Here is a 17604-nt window from a genome sequence, read left to right as displayed (position 1 = left end):
CCACTCTAAATTCCAAGCATCTGCCTCTAACCCTAGGAAGCTCTTTGCCACCTTCTCCTTCTTCCTGAATCCTCCTCCCCCTCCCCCCCCTTCCTCCCTCTCTGCAGATGACTTCGTCAACCATTTTGAAAAGAAGGTCGACGACATCCGATCCTCGTTTGCTAAGTCAAACGGCACCGCTGGTTCTGCTCACACTGCCCTACCCTGTGCTCTGACCTCTTTCTCCCCTCTCTCTCCAGATGAAATCTTGCGTCTTGTGACGGCCGGCCGCCCAACAACCTGCCCGCTTGACCCTATCCCCTCCTCTCTTCTCCAGACCATTTCCGGAGACCTTCTCCCTTACCTCACCTCGCTCATCAACTCATCCCTGACCGCTGGCTACGTCCCTTCCGTCTTCAAGAGAGCGAGAGTTGCACCCCTTCTGAAAAAACCTACACTCGATCCCTCCGATGTCAACAACTACAGATCAGTATCCCTTCTTTCTTTTCTCTCCAAAACTCTTGAACGTGCCGTCCTTGGCCAGCTCTCCCGCTATCTCTCTCTGAATGACCTTCTTGATCCAAATCAGTCAGGTTTCAAGACTAGTCATTCAACTGAGACTGCTCTTCTCTGTATCACGGAGGCGCTCCGCACTGCTAAAGCTAACTCTCTCTCCTCTGCTCTCATCCTTCTAGACCTATCGGCTGCCTTCGATACTGTGAACCATCAGATCCTCCTCTCCACCCTCTCCGAGTTGGGCATTTCCGGCGCGGCCAACGCTTGGATTGCGTCCTACCTGACAGGTCGCTCCTACCAGGTGGCGTGGCGAGAATCTGTCTCCTCACCACGCGCTCTCACCACTGGTGTCCCCCAGGGCTCTGTTCTAGGCCCTCTCCTATTCTCGCTATACACCAAGTCACTTGGCTCTGTCATAACCTCACATGGTCTCTCCTATCATTGCTATGCAGACGACACACAATTAATCTTCTCCTTTCCCCCTTCTGATGACCAGGTGGCGAATCGCATCTCTGCATGTCTGGCAGATATATCAGTGTGGATGACGGATCACCACCTCAAGCTGAACCTCGGCAAAACGGAGCTGCTCTTCCTCCCGGGGAAGGACTGCCCGTTCCATGATCTCGCCATCACGGTTGACAACTCCATTGTGTCCTCCTCCCAGAGCGCTAAGAACCTTGGCGTGATCCTGGACAACACCCTGTCGTTCTCAACTAACATCAAGGCGGTGGCCCGTTCCTGTAGGTTCATGCTCTACAACATCCGCTGAGTACGACCCTCCCTCACACTGGAAGCGGCGCAGGTCCTAATCCAGGCACTTGTCATCTCCCGTCAGGATGACTGCAACTCGCCGTTGGCTGGGCTCCCTGCCTGTGCCATTAAACCCCTACAACTCATCCAGAACGCCGCAGCCCGTCTGGTGTTCAACCTTCCCAAGTTCTCTCACGTCACCCCGCTCCTCCGCTCTCTCCACTGGCTTCCAGTTGAAGCTCGCATCCGCTACAAGACCATTGTGCTTGCCTACGGAGCTGTGAGGGGAACGGCACCTCAGTACCTCCAGGCTCTGATCAGGCCCTACACCCAAATAAGGGCACTGCGTTCATCCACCTCTGGCCTGCTCGCCTCCCTACCACTGAGGAAGTACAGTTCCCGCTCAGCCCAGTCAAAACTGTTCGCTGCTCTGGCTCCCCAATGGTGGAACAAACTCCCTCACGACGCCAGGACAGCGGAGTCAATCACCACCTTCCGGAGACACCTGAAACCCCACCTCTTTAAGGAATACCTAGGATAGGATAAGTAATCCTTCTCACCCCCCTTTAAGATTTAGATGCACTATTGTAAAGTGACTGTTCTACTGGATGTCATAAGGTGAATGCACCAATTTGTAAGTCGCTCTGGATAAGAGCGTCTGCTAAATGACTTAAATGTAATGTAATGTAATGTAAATGAATACATGATGAATATAACTAAACCAATGAAACAAAAGGAAATAGACATAATAGTATTCCGTCCAATCAACAGAAAGAGAGTTGAACCAAACAGGACATTGTTGCCCCCTCAGTGAATAGAGAAGAAAGAACCATAACATTCTCTCACCCAGAACATTCATGCCCCATTTGAACTCCAGTTTCTTCTTGCTGACTGTGACAGGTTCTGTCTGGTTCGGGAGCATCACTGACACTTTCTTTGCTACTGTTTGAACCTGAAGAGAGAGAGAGAGTGAGAGGTGGGGTGAAGAGGGGGTGGAGAATTGAGAGAAAGAGAGAGAGGTGGTGGAGAGTTTGTGGAGAATAGAGAGAGAGAGAGAGAGAGAGAGAGAGAGAGAGAGAGAGAGAGAGAGAGAGAGAGAGAGAGAGAGAGAGCAACCACCAGAAAGATGAGAGATATGTTTATGCAGACAGAGAAGAAGAGAGGGGGAGGGAGAGAGAGAGGGAGAGGGAGAGAGGGGAGGAAATATGGAAAAGGGGGCTGGGGATCATCATGCAATTTCTTGGCTGATCTGCAAAAGCAATTACAATATCAATTAATCTCTGATGAAGACAAACACAGTGACAGCACATAACGAGAGAAAGGATCCTTATAAGCCCAGGGCTGAACAGCACACACACACACGCATGCACACGCACACACACTCACAAGCACACAAGCACACAAGCACACACACATACACATACACACATACACACATACACACACACAGTCACACTAGGCAGATGCCTTACTGTAATAAATGAAGACAACCCAATGGCGCTGTAAAGAGATTAGCACCAACAGAAGGTCTGACCCTCACCCAGTCTTACACAGACTATTTCTAATCATTCAGACACACGCGCATGAAAGAGAGAGAGAATGAGAGAGATAAGGAGAGAGAGAGAATGAGAGAGATAAGGAAAGAGAGAGAGAGAGAATGAGAGCGATAAGGAGAGAGAGAGAATGGAGAGATAAGGAAAGAGAGAGAGAGAGAATGAGAGCGATAAGGAGAGAGAGAGAGAATGAGAGAGATAAGGAAAGAGAGAGAGAGAGAATGAGAGCGATAAGGAGAGAGAGAGAATGAGAGAGATAAGGAAAGAGAGAGAATGAGAGAGATAAGGAGAGAGAGAATGAGAGCGATAAGGAGAGAGAGAATGAGAGCGATAAGGAGAGAGAGAGAGAATGAGAGCGATAAGGAGAGAGAGAGAATCAAATCAAATCAAATCAAATTTTATTTGTCACATACACATGGTTAGCAGATGTTAATGCGAGTGTAGCGAAATGCTTGTGCTTCTAGTTCCGACAATGCAGTAATAACCAACAAGTAATCTAGCTAACAATTCCAAAACTACTACCTTATAGACACAAGTATAAGGGGATAAAGAATATGTACATAAAGATATATGAATGAGTGATGGTACAGAGCGGCATAGGCAAGATACAGTAGATGGTATTGAGTGCAGTATATACATATGAGATGAGTATGTAAACAAAGTGGCATAGTTAAAGTGGCTAGTGATACATGTATTACATAAAGATGCAGTAGATGATATAGAGTACAGTATATACATATACATATGAGGTGAATAATGTAGGGTATGTAAACATTATATTAGGTAGCATTGTTTAAAGTGGCTAGTGATATATTTTACATCATTTCCCATCAATTCCCAGTGGCTGGAGTTGAGTCAGTGTGTTGGCAGCAGCCACTCAATGTTAGTGGTGGCTGTTTAACAGTCTGATGGCCTTGAGATAGAATGAGAGCGATAAGGAGAGAGAGAGAATGAGAGCGATAAGGAGAGAGAAAGAGAATGAGAGAGATAAGGAGAGAGAGAGAATGAGAGCGATAAGGAGAGAGAGAGAATGAGAGAGATAAGGAGAGAGAGAGAATGAGAGCGATAAGGAGAGAGAGAGAGAATGAGAGAGATAAGGAGAGAGAGAATGAGAGCGATAAGGAGACATAGAGAGAATGAGAGCGATAAGGAGAGAGAGAGAATGAGAGCGATAAGGAGAGAGAGAATGAGAGCAATAAGGAGAGAGAGAGAGAATGAGAGAGATAAGGAGAGAGAGAGAATGAGAGCGATAAGGAGAGAGAAAGAGAATGAGAGAGATAAGGAGAGAGAATGAGAGCGATAAGGAGACATAGAGAGAATGAGAGCGATAAGGAGAGAGAGAATGAGAGCGATAAGGAGAGAGAGAGAATGAGAGCGATAAGGAGAGAGAGAGAATGAGAGCGATAAGGAGAGAGAGAATGAGAGCAATAAGGAGAGAGAGAGAGAATGAGAGCGATAAGGAGAGAGAGAGAGAGAATGAGAGCGATAAGGAGAGAGAATGAGAGCGATAAGGAGAGAGAGAGATAAGGAGAGAGAGAGAATGAGAGAGATAAGGGGAGAGAGAGAATGAGAGTGATAAGGAGAGAGAGAGAATGAGAGCGATAAGGAGAGAGAGAGAGAATGAGAGAGATAAGGAGAGAGAGAATGAGAGAGATAAGGAGAGAGAGAATGAGAGCGATAAGGGGAGAGAGAGAATGAGAGCGATAAGGAGAGAGAGAGAATGAGAGCGATAAGGAGAGAGAGAGAGAATGAGAGAGAGAATGAGAGCGATAAGGAGAGAGAGAGAATGAGAGCGATAAGGAGAGAGAGAGAATGAGAGCAATAAGGAGAGAGAGAATGAGAGCAATAAGGAGAGAGAGAGAGAATGAGAGCGATAAGGAGAGAGAGAATGAGAGCGATAAGGAGAGAGAGAGAATGAGAGCGATAAGGAGAGAGAGAGATAAGGAGAGAGAGAGAATGAGAGAGATAAGGGGAGAGAGAGAATGAGAGAGATAAGGAGAGAGAGAATGAGAGCGATAAGGGGAGAGAGAGAATGAGAGCGATAAGGAGAGAGAGAGAGAATGAGAGCGATAAGGAGAGAGAGAGAATGAGAGCGATAAGGAGAGAGAGAGAATGAGAGAGAGAATGAGAGCGATAAGGAGAGAGAGAGAATGAGAGCGATAAGGAGAGAGAGAGAATGAGAGAGATAAGGAGAGAGAGAGAGAATGAGAGGATAAGGAGAGAGAGAGAAAAAACACAGGATTTGGACAAAAGAAGGGAACTGCTGCGACATGATTGAGGTCTGGATTATCGCTTAAAAATGATCCGCCTGCTTGGATTAACAGCAATCATATCTGCCAGGCAGCGTTGCTTTGTAAATCACACAGTCTTGTCCTGCCCTATCCTGTCCTGTAGTCTCCTGTTCTCTCCTGTCCTCTCCTGTTCTGTCCTATGATCAGCCACCTAGGTACAGGATCATGTCCCCTTGATGCTAGGACAGTAGAGTCCCTGCTCATCTTCCAAAAACGTCTGAAACCCTACCTCTTCAAAGAGTATCTTAAATAAGACATCTCAGTTTCATTCCCTCCCTCCTCGCCCCTAAAAATAAAAAATTCAAACCTGCACTTGTCTTTTCCTACTAGCACTCTTTGCTGATAACTTCTCCAGGGGAAAACTGTTCTCACTACGACTACGATGTGTGGTTGTCTCACCTAGCTATCTTAAGAGAAATACATTAACTATAAGTCGCGCTGGCTGATAAATTCGCGCTAGCCTCTGATAAATTCGCGCTAGCCTCTGATAAATTCCTTTAATGTCAAGTGAAAATGTCAACACAAGAACAGCCTATTGGTCAATACAAGGGGAAAGATGTTCAGAGGGAGACATCAAATGTCCAATGCAACAACAAAAGCTTGGAATAAAGAGAGGGAATTAGGATCTGCACTGCTAACACCACTCACATGTGTTGTTCTGCAAAGTCCTCATTTTCTGGGAAATGGAAGGATCATAATATGGAGCGCCTGGGACTTTAAGGTTCTAGCTGCATTTCTGTCAAAATGTTCTCTATATAGTACTGTAAATACCCCAATTCATGTTGTTCTGTTCAATGTTCTCTGCCTATATAGTACTGTAAATACCCCAATTCATGTTGTTCTGTTCAATGTTCTCTGCCTATATAGTACTGTAAATACCCCAATTCATGTTGTTCTGTTCAATGTTCTCTGCCTATATAGTACTGTAAATACCCCAATTCATGTTGTTCTGTTCAATGTTCTCTACCTATATAGTACTGTAAATACCCCAATTCATGTTGTTCTGTTCAATGTTCTCTGCCTATATAGTACTGTAAATACCCCAATTCATGTTGTTCTGTTCAATGTTCTCTGCCTATATAGTACTGTAAATACCCCAATTCATGTTGTTCTGTTCAATGTTCTCTACCTATATAGTACTGTAAATACCCCAATTCATGTTGTTCTGTTCAATGTTCTCTACCTATATAGTACTGTAAATACCCCAATTCATGTTGTTCTGTTCAATGTTCTCTGCCTATATAGTACTGTAAATACCCCAATTCATGTTGTTCTGTTCAATGTTCTCTGCTGTTCAATGTTCCTATATAGTACTGTAAATACCCCAATTCATGTTGTTCTGTTCAATGTTCTCTACCTATATAGTACTGTAAATACCCCAATTCATGTTGTTCTGTTCAATGTTCTCTACCTATATAGTACTGTAAATACCCCAATTCATGTTGTTCTGTTCAATGTTCTCTACCTATATAGTACTGTAAATACCCCAATTCATGTTGTTCTGTTCAATGTTCTCTACCTATATAGTACTGTAAATACCCCAATTCATGTTGTTCTGTTCAATGTTCTCTACCTATATAGTACTGTAAATACCCCAATTCATGTTGTTCTGTTCAATGTTCTCTACCTATATAGTACTGTAAATACCCCAATTCATGTTGTTCTGTTCAATGTTCTCTGCCTATATAGTACTGTAAATACCCCAATTCATGTTGTTCTGTTCAATGTTCTCTACCTATATAGTACTGTAAATACCCAATTCATGTTGTTCTGTTCAATGTTCTCTACCTATATAGTACTGTAAATACCCCAATTCATGTTGTTCTGTTCAATGTTCTCTACCTATATAGTACTGTAAATACCCCAATTCATGTTGTTCTGTTCAATGTTCTCTGCCTATATAGTACTGTAAATACCTGTAAATACCAATTCATGTTGTTCTGTTCAATGTTCTCTACCTATATAGTACTGTAAATACCCCAATTCATGTTGTTCTGTTCAATGTTCTCTACCTATATAGTACTGTAAATACCCCAATTCATGTTGTTCTGTTCAATGTTCTCTACCTATATAGTACTGTAAATACCCCAATTCATGTTGTTCTGTTCAATGTTCTCTACCTATATAGTACTGTAAATACCCCAATTCATGTTGTTCTGTTCAATGTTCTCTACCTATATAGTACTGTAAATACCCCAATTCATGTTGTTCTGTTCAATGTTCTCTACCTATATAGTACTGTAAATACCCCAATTCATGTTGTTCTGTTCAATGTTCTCTACCTATATAGTACTGTAAATACCCCAATTCATGTTGTTCTGTTCAATGTTCTCTACCTATATAGTACTGTAAATACTAATTCAGTTGTTCTGTTCAATGTTCTCTGCCTATATAGTACTGTAAATACCCCAATTCATGTTGTTCTGTTCAATGTTCTCTGTTCAATGTTCCTATATAGTACTGTAAATACCCCAATTCATGTTGTTCTGTTCAATGTTCTCTGCCTATATAGTACTGTAAATACCCCAATTCATGTTGTTCTGTTCAATGTTCTCTGCCTATATAGTACTGTAAATACCCCAATTCATGTTGTTCTGTTCAATGTTCTCTATATATAGTACTGTAAATACCCCAATTCATGTTGTTCTGTTCAATGTTCTCTACCTATATAGTACTGTAAATACCCCAATTCATGTTGTTCTGTTCAATGTTCTCTACCTATATAGTACTGTAAATACCCCAATTCATGTTGTTCTGTTCAATGTTCTCTGCCTATATAGTACTGTAAATACCCCAATTCATGTTGTTCTGTTCAATGTTCTCTGCCTATATAGTACTGTAAATACCCCAATTCATGTTGTTCTGTTCAATGTTCTCTACCTATATAGTACTGTAAATACCCCAATTCATGTTGTTCTGTTCAATGTTCTCTACCTATATAGTACTGTAAATACCCCAATTCTGTTCAATGTTCTCTACCTATATAGTACTGTAAATACCCCAATTCATGTTGTTCTGTTCAATGTTCTCTACCTATATAGTACTGTAAATACCCCAATTCATGTTGTTCTGTTCAATGTTCTCTACCTATATAGTACTGTAAATACCCCAATTCATGTTGTTCTGTTCAATGTTCTCTACCTATATAGTACTGTAAATACCCCAATTCATGTTGTTCTGTTCAATGTTCTCTACCTATATAGTACTGTAAATACCCCAATTCATGTTGTTCTGTTCAATGTTCTCTACCTATATAGTACTGTAAATACCCCAATTCATGTTGTTCTGTTCAATGTTCTCTACCTATATAGTACTGTAAATACCCCAATTCATGTTGTTCTGTTCAATGTTCTCTACCTATATAGTACTGTAAATACCCCAATTCATGTTGTTCTGTTCAATGTTCTCTGCCTATATAGTACTGTAAATACCCCAATTCATGTTGTTCTGTTCAATGTTCTCTCTGCCTATATAGTACTGTAAATACCCCAATTCATGTTGTTCTGTTCAATGTTCTCTACCTATATAGTACTGTAAATACCCCAATTCATGTTGTTCTGTTCAATGTTCTCTACCTATATAGTACTGTAAATACCCCAATTCATGTTGTTCTGTTCAATGTTCTCTACCTATATAGTACTGTAAATACCCCAATTCATGTTGTTCTGTTCAATGTTCTCTACCTATATAGTACTGTAAATACCCCAATTCATGTTGTTCTGTTCAATGTTCTCTGCCTATATAGTACTGTAAATACCCCAATTCATGTTGTTCTGTTCAATGTTCTCTCCTATATAGTACTGTAAATACCCCAATTCATGTTGTTCTGTTCAATGTTCTCTACCTATATAGTACTGTAAATACCCCAATTCATGTTGTTCTGTTCAATGTTCTCTACCTATATAGTACTGTAAATACCCCAATTCATGTTGTTCTGTTCAATGTTCTCTACCTATATAGTACTGTAAATACCCCAATTCATGTTGTTCTGTTCAATGTTCTCTGCCTATATAGTACTGTAAATACCCCAATTCATGTTGTTCTGTTCAATGTTCTCTACCTATATAGTACTGTAAATACCCTTCTCTACTCTAAAGCAAAACTCTGCTTCCGTGATGACATAAGCCATTCCTTTTTATGAACTAGTCTGTATATATATATAGTCCCTTCCAAAGTATTGGCTCCCCTTAACTTCTTCCACATGTTGTTGTGTTACAGCTTGAATTTAAAATGGATTAAATAGAGATTTTTGGTCACTGGTCTACAAACAATACCACAATGTCAAAGAGGAATTTTTACATATGAATTACAAATGAAAAGCTGAAATGTGTTGAGTCATTAAGTATTCAACACCTTTGTTATGGCAAGCCTAAATAAACTAAAAAGTCCAAATTTGCTTAATAAGTCACACAATGGACCCAGATTCAACCACAATGATCAGGTTTTCCAATGCCTCGCAAAGAGGGGCACCTATTTAAAACAGTTACAGAGTTGACGAGCTGTGATAGGAGAACACTGAGGATGGATCAACAACATTGTAGTTACACCACAATACTAACCTAATCAACAGAGTGAAAAGGAGGAAGCCTGACAGAATACAAATGTTCCTAAATATGCATCCTGTTTGCAGTAAGGCACTAAAGTAAAACTAAATATGCATCCTGTTTGCAGTAAGGCACTAAAGTAAAACTACAAAAAAATGTGTCAAAGAAATGACCTTTATGTCCAGGACACAAAGTTTTATGTTTGGGGAAAATCCAACAGAACACATCCCTGAGTATCACTCTTCATATTTTCAAGCACGGCGGTGGTCAGCATCATGTTATGGGTATGTTTGTGATCGGCAATGACTAAGGGAGTATTTTTTAGGATAAAAAGAAACAGAATAGAGCTAAGCACAGTCAAAATCCTAGAGGAAAACCTGGTTCAGTCTGCTTTCCAACAGACAGTAAGGCAATAACTTAAAACACAAGGCCAAATAAACAGTGGAGTTGCTTACCAAGATAACGTTGAATGTTCCTGAGTGGCCTAGTTACAGTTTTGACAGAGCTTCAAGAATTCTAAAAAGAATGTGCAAATATTGTACAATCCAAAGCTCTTACAGACTTACCCAGAAAGACTCAGACCTGTAATCGCTGCCAAAGGTGACTCTAACATGTAATGGGGTTGAGTACTTTTATAATCAAGATATATTACTGTTTTGTTTTTCACAAATATTTTACAAATGTTAGAATTTTTCTTCCAGTTTGACATTACAGAATATTTAGTGTAGATCGTTGACAAAAGAAGACAATGAAATCCATTTGAATCACTTTTTAACACAACAAAATGTGCGGAAAGTAAAGGGATGTAAATACCTTCTGAAGGCTCTGTAACAATCAATTGCGAATTGGACACAATTGCCCCATAAGCCACACATTCCCAATGCTGGTCATTAAAGTCAGGCTTTGATAGGGTCCAAATCTCACAATAACCACTGAACATCCATTGTTTGATGGGGTCAGGGTTTAGTTCTGTGTCTGGGTCCAGTTCTAGTTCTGGGTCTGGGTCCTACCTGTTGGAAGCAGGCCTGCACCAGGTTTTCAGGGAACAGGTTCCTGATGAGGTCCAGGAAGGCGTCCACACTGCTGACCTCCTGGTTCTTGGGGGCCGTGTCCTGCTCCTGACTGCTCCTGAGTTTGGGGTTTCCCGGGTGGATCCCCAGGACCAGGATGACCCCCAGGATGGCAGCTATGACCGTAGTGGACATGTAGTAGACCATGGCCCTGGAGCCCATCCTCCCACTGGAACGAGCATCCAGACCAGCCAGACCTGGGAGGGAGAGAGACAGGCTGATGAGCAGGGCACCTTCCACCTGCGTGTGTGTGTGTGTGTGTGTGTGTGTGTGTGTGTGTGTGTGTGTGTGTGTGTGTGTGTGTGTGTGTGTGTGTGTGTGTGTGTGTGTGTGTGTGTGTGTGTGTGTGTGTGTGTGTGTGTGTGTGTGTGTGTGTGTGTGTGTGTGTGGAGATGTGTTTAACTATATTCTTGTGGGAACCAGACGTTCCAACAGGAATAGTCAACAAACACAAATTTGACCACCTGGGGACATTCTGTTAGTCCGCACGAGGTCAAATGGGAGTTTAGGGGGTTTAGGGTTAAGGTTAGAATTAGTGCTACGGTTAGAATTTGGGGTTAGGGTTAAGGTTAGGGTTATGGTCAAGGTTAGGGTCAGGATCAGGGTAAGGGTAAGAGTACAGGTTAGGGTAAGGGTTAGGTTTAGGGTTAGGGTTAGGGGTTAGGGAAAATAGGATTTTGAATGGGATGGAATTGTGTGTCCCCACAAGGTTAGCTGTATAAGACTGTGTGTGTGTGTGTGTGTGTGTGTGTGTGTGTGTGTGTGTGTGTGTGTGTGTGTGTGTGTGTGTGTGTGTGTGTGTGTGTGTGTGTGTGTGTGTGTGTGTGTGTGTGTGTGTGTGTGTGTGTGTGTGTGTGTATTACAACAGAGTACCTGTGATTAGGCTGGAGATGATGAGGGGCAAGATGAGCATCTTCAGCATCCTCATGAGGATGTCTCCAGGAAAGGACACCAGCATCAGGGTGTTGGGGTCTGTAATAGAAACATACCGCAGCAGCATCCCAAACAGCGACCCCGCTATTACACCTGTTACAGTTCACAGAGGAGAGGAGTAAGCACAACAGCCACACAATGGTTTCCTCTGTCACCCTTACAGCTTCTGTGAGAGCACAGAGAGAAGAGATTCCAGTGAAACGCTTCAGAAGAGCATTTCGAGAGGGTTTATAATCACAGCGTCTGACTCGTCGGATTTCATTTCCATTCCAGGGGGATTTACAGTAAGTACACGAGTGCCAACAAGAAGTGATGTGTACAGTGCATTGGGAGAGTATTCAGACCCCTGGACCTTTTCCACACTTTGTTGCGTTACAGCCTTTTTCTAAAATGGATTTTAAAAATATTTAAATCCTCATTAATCTACACACAAAAGCCCATAATGATAAAGCGAAAACGTAACTACAAGTATTCAGACCCTTTGCTATGAAACTCGAAATTGAGCTCAGGTCCATCCTGTTTCCATTGATCATCCTTGATATGTTTCTACAACTTTATTGGAGTCCACTTGTGGTAAATTCAATTGATTGCACATGATTTGGAAAGGCATATCTGTCTATATAAGGTCCCACAGTTGACAGTGCATGTCAAAGCAAAAACCAAGCCATGAGGTCGAAGGAATTGTCCGTAGAGCTCCGAGACAGGACTGTGTCGAGGCACAGATCTGGGGAAGGGTACCACAAAAAAATTTCAGCATCAGGGACTGGGAGACTTGTCAGGATCGAGGGAAAGATGAACGGAGCAAAGTACAGAAAGATCCGTGATGAAAACCTGTTCCAGAGCGCTCAGGACCTCAGACTGGGGCGAAGGTTCACATTCCAATAGGACAACAACCCTAAGCACACAGCCAAGACAACGCACTAGTGGCTTTGGGACAAGTTTCTGAATGTCCTTGAGTGGCCCAGCAAGAGCCGGGACTTGTACCTGATCGAACATCTCTGTAGAGACCTGAAAAATAGCTGTGCAGCGACGCTCCCCATCTAACCTGACAGAACTTGAGAGGATCTGCAGAGAAGAATGGAAGAAACCTCCAAAATACAGGTGTGCAAAGCGTCATACCCAAGAAGACTCAAGGCTGTAATCACTGCCAAAGGTGCCTCAACAACGTACTGAGTAAAGGGTCTGAATACTTATGTAAATGTGATATTTCTATTTCTTTGTTTTTATTTATTTTATTTGCAAACATTTCTAAAAACGTATTTTTCTTTTGTCATTATGGCGTTTTATGTGTAGATTGATGAGGGAATTAAAAAAAAATTAAAATCAATTTTAGAATAAGGCTCTAACTTAACAAAATGTGGAAAAAATATAAGGGGTCTTTATACTTTCCGAATGCACTGTATGTACTAACTATATTCTTGATATGTAACTACGGTGAAGAAAACAAAGAGAGAATTGCCATGGGTGTAAAATGTGTGTGAGAAAGCTGTAAAAAAATAAGAGAGAAAGTTTGTTATTGTCGTCCGAAGAGGGGGATGGGCAAATAAAACATTTAATAAAATGTTTATATATAAAAAATTGTTAGCAAGCACAATGAAATGCAGCGTAACACTTTATAACCACTGAAGGCGATGAAATAATTGATTTCCTGACAGTTGACCACCATGAAGCGAGGTAGGCACCTACCCAGTATAGTGAGGACGAGCAGTGAGTTTCGGATGAGGAAGCCACAGTAGGTTCCCAAGAAACTATTGGGAAGTTTGGGTTCCAACAAGTCCAACACTCCAGCTCCAACAATGGGTGGCTCATCATAATGGGCCTTGTTAGACTGGTGGACTGGCTGCTGATTCGTCATCCTGTCTGTGGTAGAGAGGGAGACAGTGAGAGAGGGAGGTGTACTGTGACAACACATCTGCCTGGTCAGAAAACAGCCCCATGCCTCTTCCTCTGGTGTAAGCATCACAGTGGCTCCCCTTAGCCTTTCTATTGGCTTGGGGAAACGTACACCGTATTGTTGTCTTACACCTGGTTCCTTGAGATCTGCAAAGACAGAGGGGGAATAGGCGAGGAGTTGTTTTCAGACCAGTTTAACACCATCACCATACCAAGGAATGACCGAAACCGTTGGGTGCTGTTGACTAAGATGAGTAACATAGATCTGACAGATCTGATAAATGTCATTACATTGAGAAGGAATGTACCCACAACCTGAATAATACAGGATATGGAGGTGGAGAAAGATGGATGGAAAACAGTTGGGAGAGAGATGGAGAGAGACGGAGAGATACGGAGAGACACGGAGAGAGACGGAGGGAGACGGAGAGAGACGGAGAGAGACGGAGAGATACGGAGAGACACGGAGAGAGACGGAGGGAGACGGAGAGATACGGAGAGATACGGAGAGAGACGGAGAGAGACGGAGAGAGACGGAGAGATACGGAGAGAGATGGAGAGAGACGGAGAGAGATGGAGGGAGACGGAGAGATACGGAGAGAGACGGAGAGAGACGGAGAGAGACGGAGGGAGACGGAGAGAGACTGAGAGAGACGGAGGGAGACGGAGAGAGACGGAGAGAGACGGAGGGAGACGGAGAGAGACGGAGAGAGACGGAGAGAGACGGAGGGAGACGGAGAGAGAAGGAGAGAGACGGAGGGAGACGGAGGGAGACGGAGAGAGACGGAGAGAGACGGAGAGAGACGGAGAGAGACGGAGTGAGACGGAGAGAGACGGAGAGAGACGGAGAGAGACGGAGAGAGACGGAGAGACACGGAGAGAGACGGAGGGAGGCGGAGAGAGGCGGAGAGAGACGGAGAGAGACGGAGGGAGACGGAGAGAGACGGAGAGAGACGGAGGGAGGCGGAGAGAGACGGAGGGAGACGGAGAGAGACGGAGAGAGACGGAGGGAGACGGAGGGAGGCGGAGAGAGGCGGAGAGAGACGGAGAAGACGGAGAGAGAAGGAAGGAGACGGAGAGAGACGGAGAGAGACGGAGAGAGACGGAGAGACACGGAGAGACACGGAGAGAGACGGAGGGAGGCGGAGAGAGGCGGAGAGAGACGGAGAGAGACGGAGGGAGACGGAGAGAGACGGAGAGAGACGGAGTGAGACGGAGGGAGGCGGAGAGAGACGGAGGGAGACGGAGAGAGACGGAGAGAGACGGAGGGAGACGGAGGGAGGCGGAGAGAGGCGGAGAGAGACGGAGTGAGACGGAGAGAGACGGAAGGAGACGGAGAGAGACGGAGAGAGACGGAGAGAGACGGAGAGACACGGAGAGACACGGAGAGAGACGGAGGGAGGCGGAGAGAGGCGGAGAGAGGCGGAGAGGGACGGAGAGAGACGGAGAGACACGGAGAGAGACGGAGAGAGACGGAGGGAGGCGGAGAGAGGCGGAGAGAGACGGAGAGAGACAGAGAGAGACGGAGGGAGACGGAGAGAGACGGAGGGAGGCGGAGAGAGACGGAGGGAGACGGAGAGAGACGGAGAGAGACGGAGGGAGGCGGAGAGAGACGGAGGGAGACGGAGAGAGACGGAGAGAGACGGAGGGAGACGGAGGGAGGCGGAGAGAGGCGGAGAGAGACGGAGTGAGACGGAGAGAGACGGAAGGAGACGGAGAGAGACGGAGAGAGACGGAGAGACACGGAGAGACACGGAGAGAGACGGAGGGAGGCGGAGAGAGGCGGAGAGAGACGGAGAGAGACGGAGGGAGACGGAGAGAGACGGAGAGAGACGGAGTGAGACGGAGGGAGGCGGAGAGAGACGGAGGGAGACGGAGAGAGACGGAGAGAGACGGAGGGAGACGGAGGGAGGCGGAGAGAGGCGGAGAGAGACGGAGTGAGACGGAGAGACGGAAGGAGACGGAGAGAGACGGAGAGAGACGGAGAGAGACGGAGAGACACGGAGAGACACGGAGAGAGACGGAGGGAGGCGGAGAGAGGCGGAGAGAGGCGGAGAGGGACGGAGAGAGACGGAGAGACACGGAGAGAGACGGAGAGAGACGGAGGGAGGCGGAGAGAGGCGGAGAGAGACGGAGAGAGACGGAGAGAGACGGAGGGAGACGGAGAGAGACGGAGAGAGACGGAGGGAGACGGAGGGAGGCGGAGAGAGACGGAGGGAGACGGAGAGAGACGGAGAGAGACGGAGGGAGACGGAGGGAGGCGGAGGGAGGCGGAGGGAGACGGAGGGAGACGGAGAGAGACGGAGAGAGACGGAGAGAGACGGAGTGAGACGGAGAGAGACGGAGGGAGACGGAGAGAGATGGAAGGAGACGGAGAGAGACGGAGAGAGACGGAGAGAGACGGAGGGAGACGGAGAGAGACGGAGAGACGGAGAGAGACAGGAGAGAGACGGAGGGAGACGGAGGGAGACGGAGAGAGACGGAAGGAGACGGAGAGAGACGGAGAGAGACGGAGAGAGACGGAGTGAGACGGAGAGAGACGGAGAGAGATGGAGAGAGACGGAGTGAGACGGAGAGAGACGGAAGGAGACGGAGAGAGACGGAGAGAGACGGAGAGAGACGGAGGGAGACGGAGAGAGACGGAGAGACGGAGAGAGACAGGAGAGAGACGGAGAGAGACGGAAGGAGACCGATAGAGACGGAGAGAGACGGAGAGAGACGGAGAGAGACGGAGGGAGATGGAGAGAGACGGAGTAAGAAAGCACTCTGACAATCATCTGAGAGTCATGTCATGGGAATGATCAACGATAATCTGACAATGTGAGTGATGGTGCACAATTCTATTCAAGTCAACCAGAGAATCACCGAAGTCACCCCCTAAACCAAACCCCCCACTTCTACCAGAGAAGGGACATCCAGCCTAACATCAGATATCAGACTAGACAGGTTCAAACATCGTCAAAACAATAGGTGGACATGCAATCCAAATAAGACCTTTACATAAAAGCACCAATATTATGTAAGCAATGTAAATCTGATCGGGTTTGATACATTATAATAATATTCAACTAATAACTACTCAGTCTGCCTAGTCTGTCTGTTCCAGTGTTCCAATGCAGTGACCAGCTGCACCAGCTCCAACAGAGTGTAGGGATGATGAATCCCACTCCCACCAGAGATAAACACATCTGGAGAGCAACATGGCGGTGTGTGAAGTCAGCATCAGGAACCTGAGTGGCACATTTACAAACAGACAGCCTCCGCTGGACAATCGCACATGATTATAATTCATCAGCCATGCAGATGGCATTTCTACATGAGGAAGAATAGAGAAAACCCTCACCAAAATGCACATAGACCATTCTAGTCTAACCTCTTATTCCCTCTCTCCTTCCTTCTTTACCTCCTCCACTCTCTATGGACCTCACCCTTTGACCTCTGTTCATCAGCTTGTCTTCATCTGTCGTTTAAAGTCCAACAACAGTTGCTGCCCGGGCATAAAGAGGCCAGCAAATGCAACCCAAAAAATTGGGGGGAGGAGAATCTCTTAGCAAGTTTCGATAGCAGACCGATATAATCCCTTGTGAACTGTGCGGTGGGGGGAAGGGGAGGGGCGGAGGGGGCTCCCTGTTTCTGTTACTGTACCAATCCTCTTTACAAAATTCATTTCATTCTTAACATTAAGAACCATGTTTACAAACATCCTGGAGACAATGTACTGTACTCCAAATACCCAGCAGTCCTACTGTTGGAGTGTGAGTCAGAAACCCCACCATGATCTGATGAACTGTAGAATCACTGTACTATCAGAAATGCACAGAGTAGACCAATGAACACACAGAGTGTTTATGTGCATCCCAAATAGCAATCTTTTCTCTATATAGTGTACAATTGACCCAGGCCCATAGGGCTCTGGCCAAAAGTAGTGCACTATAAAGGGAAACGGTGCCATTTGGGACACATATCTCATTGCCAATACTTTGTTCAGTAGGATGGCAGTGCCAAGTCTACAGCCTAGGTTTACAGCTCTTATGATGGGTATTAAGACCTTGGAGGAGGTCAGACAGAGGATCCG

The 17604-nt window shown here is 45.1% G+C and overlaps 1 pseudogene; it reads right to left on the bottom strand.

Moving 5' to 3' along the window:
- Positions 1-17042, bottom strand: part of LOC124000892 — a 33677-nt pseudogene extending 16635 nt beyond the window's left edge.
- Positions 17043-17604: the final 562 nt, after the last annotated feature.

This window comes from Oncorhynchus gorbuscha, linkage group LG16 (assembly GCF_021184085.1).
Source record: "Oncorhynchus gorbuscha isolate QuinsamMale2020 ecotype Even-year linkage group LG16, OgorEven_v1.0, whole genome shotgun sequence".
NCBI lineage: Eukaryota > Metazoa > Chordata > Actinopteri > Salmoniformes > Salmonidae > Oncorhynchus > Oncorhynchus gorbuscha.
Note: the sequence above shows the minus strand (reverse complement) of the source record. Positions and strands in the feature narration are given on the sequence as shown.